We start from the raw sequence: 10,334 nt of genomic DNA, 5'->3' as shown, positions 1-10,334 counted from the left end.
CAGAACGATGGCTGTCTGGAGTGGAGGACTGGAGATGACTCAGAAACTGGAATCAGCTGAATAATCCATAAGTGATTTGGGAGAGGGGCAGGGGCTACCAGGAAGAAAGCTATCTCCAGCTAGATGTTTAAGCATGTTTTCTAAATTTTTATTGGAGTGTAGTTGACTTACAATGTTTTGCTTCTGCTGTAGAGCAAAGTGAATCAGTTATATATATATGTGTGTGTGTGTGTATATACTTTTTTTTTTTTTTTTAAGATTCTTTTCCCATATAGGTCATTATAGAGAACTGAGAGGGCTTCTCAGGTGGCTGAGTGGTAAAGAATCCACTTGCCAATGCAGGTGACATGAGTTTGATTCTTAAGTCAGGAAGATCCCCTGCAGAAGGAAACAGCAACCCACTTCAGTATTCTTGGCTGGGAAATCCCATAGACAGAGGAGCCTGATGGGCTACATTTCATGTGGTTGCCAAAGAGTCGGACATGACTTAGCAACTAAAACAAGAGTATTGAGAAGAGTTTTCTATGTTGTGCAGTAGGTCCTTGTTAGTTATCTATATAGTGTAGTGTGTATATGTCAATCCTAATCTCCCAATTTAAACCCCTCCCCACCTCCACAAGGCATAAGTTTTCAAAACATCTTCCAGTAGGCATTCCGGACTTGCACTTTATCACTATGACTAGACCCAGAACCGTCCCACCTTGTATGTGAACAAGTTGGTACCACTGCTTCCGAGTTTCTCCACCCTACATTTTATGACTTCTTTGAGGAAAGTAGAAACAGGAAGTGACTCAGGTTGGAAAACAAAAGAGAAAAGAGATGATGGTGACAGGCATCTGCTGTCAGTTGGTTTTCTCTCCTGCCTTCTCAATTCCAAGGAAGTGCACAGCATTTCCTTGCTGTGCCCTTGACGTGCTGTGCCTACTTTCACTGAGATTTGGGGATTGTGAAAAAAGCCCATGGAAGCCCACTGCTAGAGCCTCGAGGAAAAGCTGACCGGATTCGCTCTTTACCCTCGGCCGAAGCTTCTACAAGTAGCCTTGTCTGCTCTGCGGGGCCATCACGCAGGGTATGGCTGGCTGACAGCCTTAAACTCCAGGCAAGGAAGAGCCAAGCAACTGTTCATAACCGATTTCAGTGCATAGCCAGTGACCTGAATGGGACCTGACCATGGGGAAAAATGATACAGAACTAGATTGCTTTTTTCAATTTTATTTTTAGTTTGTGTAGTCAGTCCGGTGAAAGTGAAATTTTATCTTTGCTCTGGAAACACTGAAAAACACTGACAGGGAGCTCCTTCGGCCTGGCCCATTTTCCGGAAAGCGTGTTGCAGCTGTGGCTTCTGCCCAGTGGGCAGAGACTGATGTTTGATCCTGGACCCAGGTGCTGCTGAGAGCGAGGACAGGTCTCAGCCTGACTGCAGAACCCTCTGCACAAGGATTGGGACTCCTTAAGACACTTTTGATGCCAAAAGCCATGGAAACAGGGTGAGTGTGAATTGTCAAAGAATTGTACTCCACATTCAGATGGGAAAATAATCACAGACAAGGGAGCTATAGCCTTTGAACCAGCTGTAATTACAGACCAACTTGTGTTGAGTTCCAGTGATCTGCTTTGGGGTCTTGTTGACCCAGAAGAGACAGAGTGTGGAGTGGGGGCTGCTTTTCTTTTATGTTAATTGACCCTAGGCAATGAGCAGCCACTCAAGCCAGCTCTTTGAGTTGTCAGCTATGATCCCAGGAAATAGCTGCAGGAAAGAAGGGTAGAGCATTTAGCATAGATCCAAGCTAAGGGCATGGAGGGGTGGGGGAGCTGGGCAGGGGGAGGGGCAGTTGTGTGGTAAGGAGAACACCCGCCATAGCACAGCTGGGTACTCCCAGAGAAGGTCGGTGTAGATTGACCTGGAATAGATGTCCTGGAGCCCATCACCCTTGATTTAGGCTTGCCAGATAAAACACAGATGCCTGATTCCATTTGAATTTCAGGTCAATAGTATATTTTACATGGGACATGCTGGTATTTTAAAAATTATTTGTTGTTTATCTGAAATTCAAATGTAACTGAGTGTCCTGTATTTTTATTTGCTAAAACTGGCAAACCTACCTTGATGCAACTCAGACATGTGTTCTGAGGCCTGATGACAGAGGATGGAGAGGTTTCCCTGGTAGTCCAGTAGCTAAGAGTCCGAGCTCCCAAGGCAGGGAGCCCAGGTTCGACCCCTGGTCAGGGAACCAGATCCCACATGCTGCAGCTAAAGACACTGTGTGCCAAAACTAAGACTCGGTGCAGCCAAATAAACATGCAAAAAGAAATAGAGGATGGAAAAGACTTTAGTCAACTCTTAGAAAAACTGAGCAAAAGCCATATGCTAAGTGTGAGCCACTTCATATGGAGAGTAAGAAACGAGCGATGAGGAGTGCTTTTTGGTCTTCCATCTTTATAGCAGTTCTCTCGATGCAAACCATTTGGGGGATTTATGATTTTATTAGTAACAGTTTAATAACCATATCAACCCAAGCTCAGGCCAGCAACCATCCGCCTTTAAACACACACGCACATACAAACCTATTAATCTATCAATCCCACTTCTGGGTATATACCCAAGAATTGAAAGCAGAATCGAAGAGATGTTTACACACCAATGTGACTTGCAGCATTTTTCACAATAGTCAGGAAATGAAAACAATTCAAATGTCCATCAACAGGTAAGTGGATAAAGAAAATATGGTACATATATATCATGGACTAGTTCAGCCTTGAAAAAGGAAAAGATCCTGTCACACGGTTGAGCCTTGAGGACAACATGCTAAATGAAATAAGCTTGTCACAAAATGACAAATACTGTATGAGTCCACTTACGTGAGCGATTTAAAGTACTCAACATCAGGGAAACAGAATAGTGATTGCCAGGGGGCTGGGAAATGTTGAAAGTTCCGGTTTTTTGAGATAAAGTTGCAGAGATGTGTCACACGATGTGAGTATAGCCATCACCACTGAACTGTACACTTCAAAATCACTGAAGGTAAATTTTACATGATATGTTTTGCAACTACCACAATTAAAAAAGGATAAACCTACTGAATAAAATCATAAAAGAATTTTGACCAATACTAAAGGATCTAAAAAAGTAAAATGTGGAGACTTCCCTGGTGGTCCAGTGGCTAAGACTTCACGTTCCCAATGCAGGGAGCCTGGATTCGATCTCCAGTCAAGGAACTAAATCCTGCGTGCTACAACGAAGACCTGGTGCAGCCAAGTAAATATATATATATTTTTAAGTAAACTGCTCCCTCATATCGTATTCACATTCCTCAGAGATAATCACTGTTTAGCATTTCCTTCCAGAAATCTTTTTGCACATACAGGCATATACATGTGCCTATTCTTTGTTTCAGTTCAGTCTTAGCAAACCATTTATTCAACAGAATTGCAATTGTCTTTATTAATAGACTACCGGACCTCAAATCTAAAATTGGTGGCAGCAAAATTAGAGAACTTAAATTTAATTAATTGTCTGGAAAGGGAACACTGAAATTTAACAGGAACATCTGCTAGTGTACATATTAATCTTCCATGAAGATGATAACTTATGTACTATAATACAGACTTTGAAATGAAAGAGCTCTAAAGATTTTTTAAGCTCTTAAAATTTATGGAGTATAATTAACAGACAATAAATGTGCCTGTTTTCAATGACTTGTGTCTTTTTTTTAACACAAATACCATTGCCTGGTGTTTTTTGGTTATTCTGGGTTTTTAAAAATATGTGTTTGTTTATTTGTCTGCACTGGGTCTTAATTGTGGCATGTGAGGTCTAGTTCCCCAACCAGGGATCAAACCTGGGCCCCCAGCATTGGGAGTGTGGAGTCTTAGCCACTGGACCACCAGGGAAGTCCCTGGTTACTCTCTTTTAATGACATTTTTCCCGATTATAAAAGTGTATTTACACATTCCTTATAAAAAACTTGGAAAATTAGAAATAGAGAAAATGAAAAACATTGATTATTGCCTGTCCCTAAAAAAACCATTATCATTGTCTCTCTTCAAAAGCATGCAGGCACTCATTCATCTTGAAACACAGAAAAGTATGAAGGAAATAAGAACAGTCTATAGCTTGCACACTTAGATTTTCCTTGCTGGTATTTAAAAACGGATATACATGCTTGTGGGCTTCCCTGGTAGCTCAGTTGGTAAAGAATCCACCTGCAATGGAGGAGACCCTGGTTCAATTCCTGAGTTGGGAAGATCCCCTGGAGAAGGGATAGGCTGCCCACTCCAGTATTTTGGGGCTTCCCTGGTGGCTTAGTAAAGAATCCGCCTGCAATGTGGGAGACCTGGGTTTGATCCCTGGGTTGGGAAGATCCCCTGGATATCCACTCCAGTATCCTTGCCTGAAGAATCCCCATGAACAGAGGAGCCTGGCGGGCTGCAGTCCATGGGGTCGTAAAGAGTCAGACATGACTGAGTGACTAAGCACAGCATACATGCATGTGTCTTAAAAATTCAAAGTACTAAAACATGTTAAGTGGATAAAGAGTAAATATCCCTTTCTCAAGTTTTTCTTCCCGGGTGTAACAGCTGGCCCTTTTTTGTGAAACTACCACTGGTTCTCCTGTGCATATGTCAGCTTACATACAAGGTGTCATCCTACAGACAACCTCCACGTCTTATTTTTTCACTTCCTACATCTTGGAGCACTTTGCACATCATTTGTAGACCTGCTTCGGTGTTCTAATGACCACTCTACTCGGCACAACCATGGATGGGTGCCTTCAGCTTCCTACTTTCTGCTCCCGGCAACCCTCAGCACTGTGTTCTCTCCACAGGAGAGATCACTTTCCAGAAGTGAATTTGTAGTGCTTACCAAAACAGAGGACCATGCAGGTGCTTGATGGGGAGGGCGGAGTGTCTTCAGCTGTCTCTCCAAGTGTAATGCCTTAACATCTTTGTGTAATACATTCTCTGAACAAGGACTGACATGTAGGTTTGGCCCCTTCCTAAAAACTAAAAGCTGTATTAAATTTAGTCCACATCACTTTATCAGATTTAACGTCTACAGATTTGATTTGGCAGGATGAAGGCCAGTAAACATTCCTAGCGTGGTCTGCTCAGAGCACAGTTACTGCTTCTGCAGATGTGAGGTTTCCTCATCAAGGATGGGAATGGGCCCGCTGCTTCGGCTCTCCCGGTCATGACAGGCTAGAGTATTCTGTTCCTAGGCAACATACTTTAGGAGGAACATGGGTAAGCTGAAGGGTGTCCAGAGGAGAGTAACAGGACAGGGCAGGAGCTGGGTCCCCATCCCTTCAAAGGACATTTCACGAATCCAAAAGGATCTTTAGCCTGAGGGAGAGAAGACTTGCACTGGGGAAATAGCAGTGTTCTTCACAGTTAAAAGACTGTCCTGGGAATTCCCTGGCGCTCCAGTGGTTAGGACTCTGCGCTTCTACTGCAGGGGGCACAGTTTCGATCCCTGGTCGGGGAACTAAGATCCCACAGATCTCATGGCAAAAAAAAAAAAAGACTGTCCTAGGAAGAGGACACTAGTCGGGAGAAACCAGAGAGAGGCTGAATGTGGTTTCAGTTTTTTTGGTAAATTTTCTCTAGGGTTTTGAGGTGGTGTGTTTCCCATTGTTGTAGGAATTCACACAAAGGCTAACTTGGGGGTTGTACAGGAGGAATCAAGCAGGAATTTGGACAGATACTTTCTCAGGTCCCTCTCATCTCCACATTCTACAATTCTGTCTGAATAAACAGGATTTTAGTCTCCATCCCCTTTTCAACAACATTGATTGTTAGGGTTTGTTTCTTTTTTTCCTCTGAAGCTCCTGGAAAGGCTGGAGAGTATTTTAGTAAGTAAACACTATAAATCTTTGAAGTTTATGAATTGTTCAGAAAAGGGAAGAACCCACAGAAGTCCTTTGAAGCAAGTGGCTGGCTCTTGAAGCAGCAGGCCTGTCCTGGGCCTCAGGAATGACAAAGGGTTATTGTGTTAGAGTCGTGTGTTAAAGAGTCCTCACCTCCAAGGATGTGAGGTGGCCCCATATAAAAACTGTGGAAGATGCAAAAAGAGGGAAAATGAGACTCCCTGGGTGCCATCGCAGAACTGCGGAAAACAGGACCTTTACATCAAAGTTAACAGGGACTTCCTTCCCTGATGATCCAGTGGCTAAGACTTTCTGCTGGTAATGCAGGGGGACGGGGTTCGATCCTTGCCTGGGAGCTAGATCCCACGTGCCACAACTAATGATGCAGCCAAATAAATAAATAAAAATTTAAAAACCAAGAAACAGTGACAAATGAGTGTTACAGGCAACATAGTGAGTGAAAGTCATTCAGTCGTGTCTGACTCTTTGCGACCGCATAGACTATACAGTCCATGGAATTCTCTAGGCCAGAATACTGGAGTGGGTAGCCTTTCCCTTTTCCAGGGGGATCTTCCCAACCCAGGGATTGAACCTAGGTCTCCCCCATTGTGGGCAGATTCTTTACCAGCTGAGCTGCAAGGGAAGCCCAAGAATACTGGAGTGGGTAGCCTATTCCTTCTCCAGCAGCTTTTCCCCACCCAGGAATCAAACTGGGGTCTCCTGCATTGCAGGCAGATTCTTTACCAACTGAGCTATCAAGGAAGCCCAGCATATTGAAGGCACATCAGGGAAGGCAACATAGTGGGTTCAAGCGGATGTGTCCTCTAAGCCTGGGTTTCCATGTCTATCAGCGGGGGCTAAAATAGCCCTGCTGCATTTGGTGAGTGTGCATACCTGCTGAGATGCCACTCTGGTGCCCGGTCTACAGTAAACACCAGCTAGGGGCTGTGAGCTCTCAGGCTTCATACGTGAGGGTGCTTGATGGGAAGATTGGTGTTTCCACCAATAAATCTGGAAAGGCTCAGAGGAAACCTGATTGAGGGAGAGGCTGTGACATTGGGAATATAGTCCCAATTCCTTCTATACAGTGGCAAGTCAGTTATTCTTTGTGTTGTATGTTTGAAAAGAAATTTCCAGAATGAGCACATCCCGTCGGTTATGTCTCAAATGAAACCATTTTGCTTCCACACCCCAAAGATCACTCAATTCCAGATTAAACTTCAGTTAAACAGAACAGTTGTGAGCTAATCTGAGCTTCCCTGGTGGCTCAGATGGTAAAGAATCTGCAATGCAGGAGACCTGGGTTTGATCCCTGGGTAGGGAAGGTCCCTTGGAGAAGGGAATGGCTACCCACTGCAGTATTCTTGATTGGAGAATTCCATGAACAGAGGAGCCAGGTGGGCTTCAGTCCATGGACTTGAAAAGAGTCAGACACAACTGATCGACTAACAAACAGGACAGTTGTGAACCAGTCTGGATTTTCAGGCCCAATTTTATGTTTCCCTATTTTCTATTTTTTGCCCCCTACCCAACACTCAACCATCCAATCCAGCCTTTTTTTTCACTTGACAAACAGTAAGTACCATGAATGTTGCAGGTACTAGATTACATGCTGGGAAAGGGACATTGTAAAAGGCAGGTTCCACCTACCCATCAGGGAGCTGATGCTGTCTAGGGGAGCAGGACAAGTTTCATGATGGCATGTGCTGTATGCTCTGACCTAGGAAAGGAGAACTTTAAAATACTTCACAAACATGTTGGGAAGACACCCAACCCAGGCTGGCTTTCTGGAGCAAGCTGCATACTTTGAGACTTCAAGGATAAATAGGCATTAGCTGGATAAAATGAGGGTCAAGACAACAGGGAGAAGTTCCCAGGATAAAAAACTTCAAGGAACTGAAAGAGATCCCCAAGGTTGGAGTCTGGGGGAAGGTGGACCCAAAATGAGCTGGAGAGGCAGGTAAGGGGTGGACAGGTGAGCCAGAACTCTGGGTTGAGGAGGGATTGGAGAGGGGATGGCTGGAGGAGTGGAGCTGGCCATCACCAGGATCCAGATGATGGGATGGAGAAGGAGATGAATTTATAGTTGACAACCTCCAGTGTTTGCTCCAAGGACTGAATGATTGATGAGGAAGCGTGATGGTGGGATCAGCCAATTCTCCCTGGCGGTCTAGTGGTTAAGAGTCTGGACTCCCACTGCAGGGGACACGGGTTCAATCACTGGTCAGGAAACTAAGATTTTGCATCCTGCAAGATGTGGGGAGGGCTGGGGAGGGTGGTGGAGGGTAGAAAAGAAGTGTGGCTGTGAAGATACAGGGCCAGGGATCTTCTGGTGGTGGTGGTTTTGTTTTCAAAGATAGAAAGGTCTTGAGTTTGGGAAGAACTAGAAGATATCAGGGGAGAGGGTTAGGAAGTAGCAGAACAATGTCCTGAGAAGATAGGATGGGTTGGTGTTCAAAGCAAGGAGGGATTGACCCTTGTGGGGAGGACCCAAGAGCACTGGTAATAATGCAGGTGAGACTCTGGCAGGGTCTTAAGAGAGGATTTCAGACTGAGTGTAAAGTAGAAGGGGAGCGGAGGCAGGATGGGGTGAGTTTTGTAGGGAGCAAAGGAGGTGGGATTAAATAATGGGGAGTGGGAAGAGCACTGACCAGCTAAATGCAGGTGTGTTTGTGCTGTTTTCTTGAGTGCCCAGCTGAGGTTAGAGACCACAGGTCGTCTTTTTGTTTTATTTTGGTTTTCATTTATTAACTTATTTTTAAATTGAAGTATAGTTGATTTATAATGTGTTAATTTATGCTGTACAGCAAAGTGATTTAATCATACATATATGTACATTCTTTTTTTAAAATTACAGTTTATCATGGGACACTGAATATGGTTCTCTGTGCTATATGGTAGGACTTTGTTGCTTCTCTATTCCATTTATAAAAACTTACATCTGCTAACTGTATCCGGTCTCATCACTTCGTGGCAAATAGATGCTGAAACAGTGACAGACTATTTTGGGGGGCTCCAAAATCACTGCAGATGGTGACTGCAGCCATGAAATTAAAAGACGCTTGCTCTTTGGAAGAAAAGCCATGACCAACCTAGACAGCATATTAAAAAGCAGAGACATTACTCTGCCGACAAAGGTCCGTCTAGTCGAAGTGATGGTTTTTTCAGTAGTCATGTATGGATGTGAGAGTTGGACCATAAAGAAAGCTGAGCACTGAAGAATTGATGCTTTAAGACTGTGGTGTTGGAGAAGACTCTTGAGCGTCCCTTGGACTGCAAGGAGATCAAACCAGTCAATCCTAAAGGGAATCAGTCCCAAATATTCATTGGAAGGACTGATGCTGAAGCTGAAACTCCAATACTTTGGCCACCTGATGCAAAGAACTGACTCATTTGAAAAGACCCTGATGCTGGGAAGGATTGAAGGCAGGAGGAGAAGGGGACAACAGAGGATGAGATGGTTGGATGGCATCACTGACTTGATGGACTTGAGTTTGAGTAAGCTCCAGGAGTGGGTGATGGACAGGGAAGCCTGGTGTGTTGCAGTCCATGGGGTCGCAAACTGAGTGACTAAACCGAACTGACATCTGCTAACCCCAGCCTCCTACCCTATCTCTTCCGCAAACCCCTCCCCTTTGGCAACCACCAGTCTGTTGTCTATGTCCATTTCTATTTTGTAGATGGTTCATATTTTAGATTCCACGTATAAGTGATGTCATATGGTATTTGTCTTTCCCTTTCTGACTTACTTCACTTAGTATGATGATCTCTAGTTGCATCCATGTTGCTGCAAATGGCATTTTTTATGGCTGAGTAGTATTTCATTGTATATATGCACCACATCTTCTTTATCCATTCATCTGTTGATGGACATTTATGTTGTTTCGAGACTATGGATTTGTAATGAGGTCAACTCAGACAAGCCTGGGAGTCTCTCTCCCCCTAAGATCAGCCCTGCCTCCCACCACCCTACACATGTACCCTCAACCACACCTCAACTTGGGAATGACCCCCAGAGAAGTGACAATCATCTCTTGAAGAAACAGGAGTTTTCTGGGGTCAATTTCTTACAGTCTGTCCTCAGTGAAGATGCCAGAACACTTTCCTAATGTGGCCTCTGGGATGATGGTGGCCCTTACTCTCAGCAGCAGCCAGGATCGGCAGCTCAACCTGGAGGAAGTTGCAGGGGTCAGGCTGAAGAAAGGCAGAGCGGGAGTTTATTTTTAAACCCAAGTGGGCACTCCAGCTGCCAGGGAGGAGCAGACAGCTCTTGGGGAGAATAGAGACTGGCAGCTGGTCAGACACTTGTCAGGAGTGCTGCAGGCTGCCAAGTGGGCAGGGGTTCAGGTGGCTGAAGGCCAGGACTCTGCCTGAAGGGTCACCCGGTGGGAGGGGTGAGGGGAGCAGCAGTTAACTTTGGAGCCCAGGAAGGCAGTGGGGACTCAAGGCCCGAGCCCAGGGACCCTG

This window comes from Bos indicus, chromosome 19, assembly GCF_029378745.1.
Source record: "Bos indicus isolate NIAB-ARS_2022 breed Sahiwal x Tharparkar chromosome 19, NIAB-ARS_B.indTharparkar_mat_pri_1.0, whole genome shotgun sequence".
NCBI lineage: Eukaryota > Metazoa > Chordata > Mammalia > Artiodactyla > Bovidae > Bos > Bos indicus.
Note: the sequence above shows the minus strand (reverse complement) of the source record.